Source organism: Pan troglodytes, chromosome 19 (assembly GCF_028858775.2).
Source record: "Pan troglodytes isolate AG18354 chromosome 19, NHGRI_mPanTro3-v2.0_pri, whole genome shotgun sequence".
Lineage (NCBI taxonomy): Eukaryota > Metazoa > Chordata > Mammalia > Primates > Hominidae > Pan > Pan troglodytes.
This window is the reverse complement of record NC_072417.2, coordinates 29432517-29446522: the sequence shown is the minus strand read 5'-3', so window position 1 is coordinate 29446522 and position 14006 is coordinate 29432517.

Here is a 14006-nt window from a genome sequence, read left to right as displayed (position 1 = left end):
CAGCCTGGGTGACAGAGCAAGACCCTGTCTCAAAAAAGAAGAAAAAAAATGTTCTGCATTGTGAATCTGGGAATGGTTATATCATATACCTATGGGAAAATTTATTAAGCTATTACATAAGATTTGTGTCCTTTGCTTATGCATGTTATACCTAAACAAGATAAGAGTCCTTTAAATTCATTTTGGCATGGCCTATCCTCTATTAACATAGCCACTCCAGCATTCCTTTTTTTTTTTTTTTTTTGAGACAGAGTTTCACTCTTGTTGCCCAGGCTGGAGTGCAACGGCCTGATCTCAGCTCACTGCAACCTCCACCTCCCGAGTTCAAGCGATTCTCCTGCCTCTGCCTCCTGAGTAACTGGGATTACAGGCATGTGCCACCATGCCCGGCTAATTTTGTATTTTTAGTAGAGACGGGGTTTCTCCATGTAAGTCAGACTGGTCTCGAACTCCCGACCTCAGGTCATCCACCTGCCTTGGCCTCCCAAAGTGCTGGGATTACAGGCGTGAGCCATCGCGCCCCAGCCTCCAGCATTCTTTTGATTAATGTTAGTATATTCTTGTACTTTCTACCTATTTGTGCCTTTTTTCTTTTTTTTTTCTTTCTTTCTTTTTTTTTTTTTTTTTTTTTTTTTTAGCTAGGGTCTCACGCCCATCACCCAAGCTAGAGTTCAGTGGAATGATCTTGGCTCACTGCAACCTCAAATTCCAATACTCAGTTTCCTGAGTAGCTGATACTATCAGAACATGCCACCACTCCCAGCTGATTTTTTTTGTATTTTTAGTAGAGATGGGTTTTCACCATGTTGCCCAGGCTGGTCTTGAACTCCTGGGCTCAAGCAATCTGCCTGCCTCAGCCTCCCAAACTACTGGGATTTCAGGCACGAGACACCGTGCCCGGCCTTGTGTCTTTATTTTTAAAGCGGGTCTCTTGTAGATAGCATATAGATGGGTGTTGCTTTTTCATCTGCCTTTTAATTGGGTTGTTTAGTTTATGTATATCTATTTTAATTGTTGATCTGATTGAGTTTAAATCTACCATCTTGGTTGCACAACTGTATAAATTTATTAAGTATCATTAAACTGTTTATTTAAAATCCACCATCTTGCTGTTTTTTTGTTTGGTTTTGTTTTGTTTTTCGAGACAGAGCCTTGCTGTGTCACCCAGGCTGGAGTGCAGTGGCACGATCTCTGCTCTCTACAAACTCCGCCTCCAGGGTTCAAGTGACTCTCGCGCCTCAGCCTCCCGAGTAGCTGGGATCATAGGCGCCTACCACCATGCCCAGCTAATTTTTGTATTTTTAATAGACACAGGGTTTCACCGTGTTGGCCAGGCTGATTTCGAACTCCTGACCTCAGGTGATCTGCCCACTGTGACCTCCCAGAGTGCTGGGATTACCGGTGTGAGCGACCGTAGCTGGCTGTTTTTTTTTTTTTTTTTTTTTTTTGAGACAGAGTTTCACTCTGTCCCCCAGGCTGGAGTACAGTGGCTCGATCTCAGCTCACTGCTGCCTCTGCCTCCTGGGTTCAAGTGATCCTCCTTCCTCAGCCTCCTGAGTAGTTGGAATTACAGGCATGCGCCACCATGCCTGGCTAATTTTTGTATTTTTAGTAGAGATGGGGTTTCGCCATATTTGCCAGGCTGGTCTTGAACTCCTAAGCTCAAGTGATCCACCTGCCTCAGCCCCCCCAAGTGCTGGGATTACAGGTGTGAACCACTGTGCCTTGCCTAGATTGATTGATTGATTGATTATTTATTTATTTTGAGACGGAGTCTTGCTGTGTTGCCCAGGCTAGAGTGCAGTGGCGTGGTCTCAGCTCACTGCAACCTCTGCCTCCCGGGTTCAAGTGATTCTCCTGCCTCAGCCTACTGAGCAGCTGGAATTACAGGTGCCTGCCACCATGCCCGGCTAATTTTTTGTGTTTTTAGTAGAGATGGGGTTTCATCATGTTGGCCAGGCTGGTCTCAAATTCCTGACCTTGTGATCCGCCCACCTCGGCCCCATGAAGTGCTGGAATTACAGGTGTGAGCCACCATGCGTGGCCTAGATTTATTTTCTAATAACAATTCTTGAGTTTTGTTCTGGGATGAAGCGAAGCTACTTCACAAGTTTGGTCCCTTTGAGGCTAATTTTTAAGCTTTGTTAGGCGGGACTAGAACAGACTTTAGTCTAGGGCTAATTTTGCCCCATTACTGAGTCAATACCCTTCTGAGTACTATCTGATGCCCTGTTAGTTATAATGTTTTGTCTCTCTGCTAGCAGGACCATAACCAATTCCCAGCCTTGTGTGAGTCTGGGAATCATTCTCTCTCCTCCGTTGGATGGTCTTGACCTGGCCTCAGGTGGTTTCCTCACACACATGCACTGATTAGTACTCGGCTGAAGACTTAAGTGGGATCCCCTGCAAATTTTCAGGATTCTCTTCCTCTGTCCGGCACTTTTTTTTTTTTTTAAGACAGAGTTTCACTCTTGTTGCCCAGGCTGGAGTGCAATGGCACGATCTCGGCTCACCAAAACCTCCACCTCCCAGGTTCAAGCGACTCTCCTGCCTCAGCCTCTCGAGTAGCTGGGATTACAGGCAACTGCCACCACGCCCGGCTAATTTTTTGTAGTTTTAGTAGAGACGGGGTTTCACCATGTAGGCCAGGTTGTTCTCGAACTCCTGACCTCAGGTGATCCACCCGCCTCGGCCTCCCAAAGTCTGGGATTGCAGGTGTGAGCCACCGTGCCTAGCCCTCTGTGCAGAACTCTTTTCTAATACCTTACCCAGTGAACTCCTGGGCCTCTCTTGTCTCCCAACTTAACCTCCTCAACTCAGGTAGACCATCAGACTCTGCCTGACTTACTCCGCTCTGTACTGTGGCTGGAAACTCACTCCAGGTAATAGGTTTGAAAAATTGTAGGAGCTTTGTTTCTCTTCTGTCAGGGATCACTGGGCTGTGCTGCCTGATGTCCAGTATCTGAACCCCATTGTTCTGAATATTCTGTCTGGTTTTTTTAGTTGTTTCTAGTGGGAGGATAAATCAATTACCTGTTACTCCATCTTAGACAGAAGCAGAAGCTCAGCTCATTCATTTTGGAGATTCATGTCCTACAATTCTGTGAATTTTTTTTTTTTTTTTTTTTTTTAGACAGAGTCATGCTCTGCTGCCCAGGCTGGAGTGCAGTGGTGCGATCTCAGCTCACTGCATCCTTAACTTCCTGACCTCTCAGGCTCAAGCAATCTGCCCACCTCAGCCTCCCAAGCATGTGGGACTACAGGCACGTGAGCCAACACACCCAACTAATTTTTGTATTTTTTGATAGAGATGGAGTTTCGCCAAGTTGCTCAGGTTGGATGTGAAATTTTTAAAAAATTGATTGTCAATTTCCAACTGGGTACTGTAGCTCACTCCTGTAATCCAAGCACTTTGGGAGGCCAAGGTGGAAGGATCACTTGGGGCCGGGAGTTCAAGACCAGCCTGGACAACACATCAAGATCCTGTCACTACAAAAATAAATAATTTAAAACATCAGCTGGATGTGGCGGTGGCATGTGCCTATAGTCCCAACTACTGGGGAGGCTGAGGCAGGAGGATCACTTGAGCCCAGCAGTTCCAGGCTGTGTGGTGACGCATGATTGCACCACTATACTCCTGCCTGGGAGAAAGACCCTGTCTTTAAAAAAAAATTTTTTTTTTAATTAAAAGTCAGTTTCCTGCTCTCTTCATCTCTGTCTTCTGTTTCAGGATTAGTCAGATATTGGAGCCACCGCACTCCAGTCTGGGAGACAGAGTGAGACTCCGTCTCAAAATAATAATAATAATAATAATAATAATAATAATAATAATAAGCAGCACATCAGTTACCACTCCTTGAGCGCCTACCAAATTACCAAAAACCTGCCATTTTAATAGATTTTCTTATTGAATCATCACAGGAATTCCATGAAGTAAATATTATTATCCCTCTTTCACAGATGAGGGGACTGAGGGACAAAGAGATTAACTCACTAGCTCAAGATCATACCGTTTGTGGCCGGGCGCGGTGGCTCACGCCTGTAATCCCAGCGCTTTGGGAAGCCAAGGTGGGTGGATCACGAGGTCAGGAGATCGAGACCATCCTGGCTAACACGGTGAGACCTCATCTCTACTAAAAAAAATACAAAAGATTAGCCGGGCGTGGTGGCAGGCGCCTGTAGTCCCAGCTACTCAGGAGGCTGAGGCAGGAGAATGGCGTGAACCCGGAAGGCGGAGCTTGCAGTGAGCCGAGATCGTGCCACTGCACTCCAGCCTGGGTGACAGCGAGACTACGTCTCAAAAAAAAAAAAAGATCATACTGTTTGTGGAATGGCAGAAGCTGGGTTGAAACTCAGCCATGTGGGGCACCAAAAACCGTGATCGTGACCACAGAGGGCAGCTGGAATTCAAGGGGCCTGCCTGTTTTTCTGCAACTCACCATCCACGGATTTCCTAAGTTTTTTGTGCCAGGCTCTGGGGAACCTAAGTGAATGTAGGCCCAACAGATGGGTGTTCACCAGAGAGTGAGCCAAGAAAGAGGGGTGGGGACAGACAGAGGTCCCTATAGAAGTAGAAAAAAGCAAGACAAGGCCAGAAGACCGTGTCTTTCTTCTTCTTCTTTTTTTTTTTTTTTTTTGCGACAGAGTCTTGCTCTGTCACCCAGGCTAGAGTGCAGTGACACAATCTTGGTTCATTGCAACCTCTGCATCCCGGGTTCAAGCAATTCTCATGCCTCAGCCTCCAGAGTAGCTGGGACTACAGGTGCGTGCCACCACGCTGGGCCTTTTTTTTTTTTTTTGAGACGGAGTCTTGTTCTTGTTGCCCAGGCTGGAGTGCAATAGTGCAATCTTGGCTCACTGCAACCTCCGCCTCCTGGGTTTAAGCGATTCTCCTGCTTCAGCCTCCCGAGTAGCTGGGATGACAGGCGCCTGCCACCACCCCTGGCTAATTTTTGTATTTTTAATAGAGATGGGGTTTTGCCATGTTGCCCAGGCTGGACTCAAACACTTGGCCTCAGGTGATCCACCTGCCCCAGCTTCCCAAAATGCTGGGTTTACAGGCATGGGCTACCATGCCCGGCCATGTGTCTTTTGACTTTAAAGGAGCAGCTTGCAAATCATATTCAAAGCAGTATGCATATGAGATGTAAATTGCATCAGAAATGAGCATCTGGTATTTTTGAGTCAATAGCTCAGGCACTTTTGGGAGGGCCCTCCCCAGCTTTCTCCCAGGGTTGCCTGGGGTCAGGATCCCTTGCAAGACCTATTAACTAAACTTGAGATGTAGCATGTGCCTCTGCCAAACCCAGCTCTGGATAGAAAGGGGAGTGCTGCTGACCGTGTCAAGGTGGGTTCTTTATTCTCACATTTGTCTGACAAATACTTGTAAAGCACCTGCTGAGCATAAGGTGCTCAGGCAGATGCAGTAGACAAGCAGGAAAGTCATTATTTCTAACTTTTAGGAACATACCCTCTACTTGGGGAAATAAATAAATACAGTAAAGACTCCAGTATTGTCTAGAGTCTAGACCAGGCTTTCTCAACCTCAGTGCTATTGATATTTGGAGCTGGGTAATTCTTTGTTGAAGGGGGTTTTCCGGAGCATCGTAAGATGCTTAGCAGCATCCCTGAGCTCTACCCATTAGATACCATTAGTAACTCCTGAGTTGTGACAACCAAAAATGTTCCCAGACATTGCCAAATGTGGGGAGGGAGGGCAAAATCCCCCCAGTTAAGAACCGCTGCTCAAGACCCTAAGGCTATGAGCTTTTCACACAGACCCAGCGGGCTGAGGACTTGCCTTCAAGGATGCACGTTGTTCCATATTTTTGTATTTTAACCACTATGGAAGGTGCTCTTCTCAAATTTATCATGTAATTCTTTTCCTTGAAGCCCAGACCTGGCCCCCCAACCACAGCATGCGCTATAATTCCATCCAGATCCCGGAGATTCTTGAGGACCAATCAATGTTGCCCCCAAATGGAATGGCCCCAGCCTGCAGAGCCTGTCAGGTCTGCAGTCTGCTCTTTCTGCTCTTCAGCATCTCTCTACCTCCTCTTTCCCTGTCATCCAATTGGCCCTGTGGGACTGCTCGTTATATTCCTATCGACTCTGGCCCCCATTCCCTTTAATTGGCAGCTTCGAGGAGTTAAGGAACTTAGTTTCGCAGATCAGTGTTTTTCTAACTGTGCCCCGCCAAGCACTGGGAATCCCCAGGGCCCTCTCAGAAGCCCCCGTAGGATGTAGTGCGGTAGGAGGAGGAGGAGGAGCTTCCGGGAGGCTGGAGGAGTGGAGCCGGCAGGTCGCCCTGCCCCAGCCCTCAGTGGCCCCACAGCAGCTTGGCTGTTCTTGGTTTTGTTTCTCTCTGCTTCTGCATGATATCTTTGAACAAAAAGTCCCAAGTGTACAAAAAGTCCCGAAAGGCGTTCGCAAACCACTGACCTAGATGGAGGGAATTGTGAGGAGCAGAGGGCCCCCTCTTATAAAATGCCTGTACTTCGGTGCAGGGTTTGATGGTGTCGGCGGTTTGGAGGCCCTTTAAGCTTCCTAACTCCTTGTCACTGGTGGATGGTGGGGTGCCGGCAGGAGGGCATCCCTTTACATAGGGGCTCACATTGCTGTATGGATGTGGGCAGAGAACGAACAGGAGAGGGAGACTGAACTCCTGGCTTCCACATCAGGCACAAACCCCAGGACGTGAAGATCCCTAACTGCCTCCCCTCCGGCCCCCAAATAGCAGAACAGAGAGTAATCGCACTGCAGTGGCAGTGGAAAGAGCTGAAGCTAGACGCCGGGAAGAACTTCCCAACTTGGCACCTGGGGGAGGAGCAGCTGGGAGCAAATGTGGAACTGTCTGAGGTAGGAGGAGGTCCCCTTTGCAGGCTGAGAGATAATCACATACATTCTCCCACTCACGCCCCCTTCGTCTGCTCCTGCCCCAACCAGGGCTGACTCCGGAAATTCTGCACAGATAAACCTCCAGGCCCTGAAACTCAGCAAGGGGTGGGGAGAGTGGGACCTGGGGCCATGCCCCCTCTGTTGCTAAGAAGCCCTTTCTGGGTGAGCGTGGTGGTTCACACCTATAATCCCAGCACTTTGGGAGGCCCAGGCAGGTGGATCACTTGAGGTCAGGAGTTCAAAACCAGCCTGAACAACATGGTAAATCCCCATCTCTACAAAAAAAAAACAAAAAACTATATATCTATCTATATATCTATCTATATATATATATACCCACACACACAAAAATTAGCCAGCGTGGTGGCACTCCTGTAATCCCAGCTACTCGGGAGGCTGAGGCACAAGAATTGCTTGAACCCGGGAGGCAGAGGTTGCATTGAGCCAAGACTGCGCCACTGTACTCCAGCCTTGGTGACAGAGCGAGACTCCATCTCAAAAAAAAAAAAAAAAAAGAATCCCTTTCTGTCTGACCCCCACCAGACGGCAGCAGAATTGTGTGGAGAGCTTGTTCCCGAGGGACCTGGGGGATGGAGCAGGCAATCCCTTCTCCCTCTGACCTCCAAGCCCCACTGAGCCCTCTGGACACAAGCACAATCAGGCACTTCATGCCTGGCAAGGGTCAGAATGAAAGGCCTGTGTCTGTCTGCTCCCCCTCTCCCTTTCTCCATCTTCAGATAATTCCATCTGCCCTTGGGCCAGAGCCTCATCTTTCTCCCTCCTTCCCCCCTCCTGCCCGCTGAGTTATTTACAAATATCTGGAAACAGAAGGGATTTCTTCAGTGCTCTGTAGTGCCTGCCACTGACTCAGGTCTCTAACATGCTGGGGGGCAGTGAGGGTAAAGATGCTTGTGGTCCTCTCCTGTCACCCACAGGAACCCAAAGAGCTCAATACACTGGGCGCAGTGGCTCATGCCTGTAATCCTAGTATTTTGGGAGGCTGAGGTGGGAGGATCACCTGAGGTCAGGAGTTCAAGACCAGCCTGGCCGACATAATGAAACCCCATCTCTACAAAAATTAGCCAGGCGTGGTGGTACGTGCCTGTAATCCCAGCTACTTGGGAGGCTGAGGCAGGAGAATCACTTGAACTCAGGAAGTGGAGGCTGCAGTGAGCTGAGATAACACCACTGCACTCCAGTCTGGGCAACAGAGCGAGACTCCATCTCAGAAAAAAAAAAAAAAAAAGGCTCATGCCTGTAATCCCAGCACTTTGGGAGGCCAAGGTGGGCGGATCAAGAGGTCAGGAGATCGAGACCATCCTGGCTAACACGGTGAAACCCTGTCTCTACTAAAAATACAAAAAAAAAAAATTAGCTAGGCATGGTGGCGGGCGCCTCTAGTCCCAGCTACTTGGGAGGCTGAGGCAGGAGAATGGCGTGAACCCGGGAGGCGGAGCTTGCAGTGAGCTGAGATCGCGCCACTGCACTCCAGCCTGGGTGACAGAGCGAGACTCCGTCTCAAAAAAAAAAAAAAAAAAAAAAAGACCTTGGCCTTGGCTAGACACGGTGTAATCCCAGCACTTTGGGAGGCGAGGCCGAGGCAGGCGGATCACCTGACGTCAGGAGTTTGAGACCACTCTGGCCAAGATGGTGAAACCCCATCTGTACTGAAAATACAAAAATTAGCTGGACATGGTGGTGAGTGCCTGTAATCCCAGCTACTCGGGAGGCTGAGGCAGAGAATTGCTTGAACCCGGGAAGTGGAGGTTGCAGTGAGCTGAGATGGTGCCACTGCACTCCAGCCGGGGTGACAACGCAAGACTCTGTCTCAAAAAAAAAAAAAAGAAATAAAAGAGCTCAATGGCTCCCCAAGGTCACACCGTGGCAGCCCATTTTCTGTTTCCCACTCTGTTCTCCTACATGGTTTGTCCCGGGTACAGGGTGAACCAGGAAGAGGATGAGTTACCGCCACTTCCCCATGGAGTCAAAGGGCCTCTTCCTCCTGGAAAATCCCCGGACACGGAAGTGACTAAGACCTAGTGGAGCTGCTGAACCTAAAAAGTAAGTTCAAATTTGGGGCCCCTCCTTCCGATAGCCATGTGGCGCAAAGAAGGGAAGCTGTCCGTGCAGTTGGGGGAGCTGATCTCCAACATGTTCTCCCCAAGCCCACCTCCTGCCACCCCACCCCAATGCTGAAGCCCAGACAAGCAGCCAGGAACTGGCGTCACCATCCCCAGTCCCGCAGACGCTCGTCCCACCGCCACCACCCGTGAGCAACCATTCCGGGGCCTGACATTCTGTCGGCTTCACACCACCTCCCGGAGCCCCAGCCAGAAGCACTTCCTGGATAAAATATTAAACATGCAAATCTGAGACAGAGCCTTAACGAGCGACAGACTGCACGACCACAGCCTGGCAAACGAGACGCACGACGTCCGGGGGTGGGGGGGTGAGAGGTATATATAGATATAGACTTTGGATCTATCTGTGCAACGTGTGTGTAAGGCAGAGAACAGCAGGGATGGAAAAGTACCGCAGCAGCCTCCAGCTGGGGTGGCCTGAGGTGGTGGCAGGAGGCTGGCCGGGAGGGAGGGTCAAGAGGAGCCCCAGAGCCAGGCTCAGAGTGGGGGATGACAAAAGCCCTTTGTGCTTGGATTCTGTGCAGGGGGTGCCAGACACGCTGGGCAGGGGAATGGGCATTGGTTTTGGAGAAGGAAGTTGGTTAGAGGCAAGGCCTCCGAGTGGAAGAAAAGAAGGGGAGACAGAGGAGAGGCATAGACCTGTGTGGCAGGAGTAGGGGTGTCTAGAGGGAGAACACCTCCACTCACATGGGGCACGGGGCGGGGGGGGGGTCTCTTGTCACCACACTGGCCCAGGTGTCATGGAGCTCACGTGGAATTAGGTCAGCAAGGTTCCTGCCTTGATTCAGGTCAGCATGCATTTGATGATGGCGCTTCTTAAACTTGTACATGTGCCAGGATCGTCTAGGATCTTGTTGGTAAATGCAATTCCGATTAGGGAGGCCTGGAGTGGGGCCTAAGAGTCTGCATTACTAGCCAGACTCAGGTGATGCCAGTGCTGCTGGCCTCCCGGCCCCCATCAAGTGGCGAGGGACTACAAGGAGCTAGAGCAACACGGAGCTCCCTTTGGCTCAGGCGAACACACGACCCACAGGAGTCCAGAGTGGGATCAGAGGCTGAGCCCAAAGGCGTCCGGCCTAAGGGGAGGTCCACGGTGCTGATCAAGATGGTGTCTGTCCACAGTGTCCAGCCTGTCATGGAATTAGAACTATAGGACACCTAACTTGGCCCAAACCAACACAGAACCCAGCCCAGGGTGTCAGGGAGCCTGTAGCAGCCCACACTGAGACAGGGCTCACAGGGCCTGGAGTGACATGGAGCCTGGTGGGGTGGGACTGAATGATAGGGCGCCCATGTTGCTTCAGGAAATCACAGAGCCCACAGGGATTAGACTGAAGTGGTGCCCGTTTTGGTCCAGAGTGACATGGAACCCACAGTGGCCACAGGGGTCTGGACTGACTTGGAACTCAGAAAGGACTAACAGAGGTGATGGCCACATTGGCTCAGGGTGACATAGAGCTCATCAGGACTTGGACCAACTGGACCAACCAGGCACCCAACACAGAGCCCCAGACATGACAGGGGGCTCTCCGTGCAAACTCCAGGTTGCAGAAGACAGGAAGGGAGGGGCCGGAGGAGGCTGGGAGAGGGGAGGAGCAGGTGCCGGGGAGCAAGGCTGCTCTGTGGCTGCTGTGAGCCTGCCTGCCGTGGGCTGAGTGCTACTTGGCTGGGCCCCAGAGAGGAGGTGCTGCTGCTGCAAGGCTCAGATGGAGGAGGAAGTGGGAAGCTGGAGGCAGGGTGGGCGCGAGGCTGGGGTGGGGAGAGCACGTCCTCCCCCAAAGAGGCTTGGCACGGGGGCTGGCCCACTGCCCTATGTGGATCCTGGCATTTACACTCCCCGCTCCCATTATACACAGGCGATGCGGTGGGTTATGGGTCTGGGACTTACGGACCTCAGATCAAGGAGCATTCAGCGCTGGGGGAACAGACAAACCGATGTCTCCCTGAATGGAGCACTCAGGGTCCAGAGGAGGAAGGGTTCTCCCTCCTGGCACTGGAGGTCCTTTTGATGCAGCCAGGTCCCTAGGCAGAGTGCCCTGGCCCTATTGTGTCCTTGCCCAGAGGAATGCAGAAAACAATGCAGGCTGCCCCCTCCCACATCCCTGGCAAGATCTAGAAATAGGTGCCCACACCTTCGTCTTAACTAAACCCAGCCCTCCCTCCCGCTTCTGGTCAGATGCCTCTCAGTCTTTGTCCCTACCAAGGGGAGAAGCCCCTCAGAGGCTACCTGCAGCTTCTCTTTATGCCAAGGTTAATGTAGAGGAGGAAGGGATGGAGGGAGGGGCATTACTATGAATTTATTTTTTGAGACAAGGTCTTGCTGTCTTACCCAGACCGAAGTGCATCAGCACGATCACAGCTCACTGCAGCCTTGATCTCTTGGGCTCAAGCAATCCTCCCCCTTCAGCCTCCTGAGTAGCTGAGCTGGGACTACAAGCACAAGCCACCACACCTAGCCAATTTTTAAAAATTTTTTGGGCCAGGCGCGGTGGCTTACGCCTGTAATCCCAGCACTTTGGGAGGCTGAGGCGGGCAGATCACAAGGTCAGGAAATCGAGACCATCCTGGCTAACACGATGAAACCCTGTCTCTACTAAAAATACAAAAAATTAGCCGGGTGTGGTGGCGGGCGCCTGTAGTCCCAGCTGCTGGGGAGGCTGAGGCAGGAGAATGGCGTGAACCCGGGAGGCGGAGCTTGCAGTGAGCCGAGATCCCGCCACTGCACTCCAGCCTGGGTGACAGAGCGAGACTCCATCTCAAAAAAAAAAAAAAAAATTGTTTACAGAGTCTCCCTATGTTTCCCAGGCTGGTCTCGAACTCCTGGCCTCAAGCAATCCTCCCACCTCTGCCTCCCAAAGTGCTAGAATTACAGGAGTGAGCCACTGCACCTGGCCAATTTGAATGGGGAGCTGGATGACGCTCCCCATCCAGCCTGGTACTGCTGAAGAATCCAACCCTAACTCCACTCCTGCCCACACATCTCCAGGCTGACCTAGTTTCTGTTTCAAGGCAGGGGGGACACATGTTACACACTCCTAGACACAGAGCTGTGCAGAGCCAAGAGATGCACACGCATGCACGTGGGATAGACGAATGCAGGAGATCGCACACTCGAGGCCGGTGCACACACATGCATATCCAGAGACTCCTTCCTGACTCACGAACAAACCCAAGGACCCCCCCAGCAGACACACAGACAGAGCTCCCTGTTCACAGGGCCACACAGACACACATGGACCTCATAAGCCATAGGCGTGATTCCCCACAGGGGTTCCCTACTCTCTATCCAGCTCCTGCTCCCAGGTCCCCACTCTCTGGGGCACAAAAACAGCAAAGGCAGTCCTGCTGCCACACTACCAGGGCCATGGGATCAAGGATCACCGCAACCCTGGGAATGGATCCCCAGTCTCCCCTCTTCTCTCCATAAGCTCCTGTCTTTTGGAACTGCAGTGCTTATTTCCCCAGGACAAGTCTCTCTGTGGGAGGGACCAAGGGTGGAGGACACTTCACTTCCCTACTTCCCTTCTGGTTTTTTTGTTTGTTTGTTTTGAGACTGTCGCCCAGGCTGGATTGCAGTGGAGTGATCTCAGCTCACTGCAACCTCCGCCTCCTGGGTTAAGCGATTCTCCTGCCTCAGCCTTCCGAGTAGCTGGGACTATAGGAGTGCATCACCACGCCTGGCTACTTTTTGTATTTTTAGTAGAGGCGGGGTTTTGCCATGTTGGCCAGGCTGTTCTCAAACTCCTGACCTCAGGTGATCCACCCACCTCGGCCTCTCAAAGTGGTGGAATTACAGGCTTGAGCCACTGTACCCGGCCTTTTTTTTTTTTTTTGAGATGGAGTCTCTCTGCCGCCCAGGCTGGAGTGCAGTGGCGCGATCTTGGCTCATTGTAACCTCTGCCTCCTGGATTCAAGTGATTCTCCCTCAGCCTCCCAAGTAGCTGGGATTACAGGTGCCCACCACCACCCCTGGCTAATTTTTGTATTTTTAGTAGAGACGGGGTTTCACTACATTGGCCAGGCTGGTCTTGAACTCCTGACCTCATGATCCACCCGCTTCGGCCTCCCAAAGTGTTTTTTTGTTTGTTTGTTTTTCTTTTTTTTTGAGATAAGGTCTCACTCTGTCACCCAGGCTGCGGTGCAGTGGTGCGATCATAGCTCACTACGGCCTCAAACTCCTGGGCTAAAGTGATCCTCTTGTCTCAGCCTTCTGAGTAGCTGGGACAATAGGCACATGCCACTGTGCCTGGCTAATTTTTTAATATATTTATTTATTTACTTTTATTTTTGGAGACAGGGTTTCGCTCTGTCTCTCTGGGTGGAGTGTGGTGGTGCAATCACAGCTCACTGAAGCCCTGACCTCCCAGGCTCAAGCAATCCTCTCACCTCAGACTCCCAAGCATCTGAGACTACAGGTATGCATCACCACACCCGGCTAATTGCTTATTTTTTGTAGATAGGGGGACTCACTATATTGCCCAGGCTGGTCTCAAACTCCTGGCCTCAAGCAATCCTCCCTCCTTGGCCTCCCAGAATGCTGGGATTATAGGTGTGAGCCACCACACTCAGCCCCTCTTCTTCTTATTTTTGTTTTTTGTTTTTTGAGACGGAGTCTCGCCCTGTATCTAGGCTAGAGGGCAATGGCACACTCTCGGCTCACTGCAACCTCTGTCTCCTGGGTTCAAGCGATTCTCCTGCCTCAGCCTCCCAAGTAGCTGGGACTACAGGCACCTGCCACCATGCCCAGCTAATTTTTTTTATTTTTAGTAGAGATGGGGTTTCACCATGTTGGCCAGGCTGGTCTCAAACTCCTGACCTCAAGTGATCCACTCGCCTCGGCCTCCCAAAGTGCTGGGATTACAGGCATGAGCCACCGTGCCCAGCCTGTCTCCAGGCTCTTGTGTCAGGTGTGTGTGCATGTGTGTTCATGTGTGCGTGCACGTGCGTATGTGTGTGCATGTGCATAGG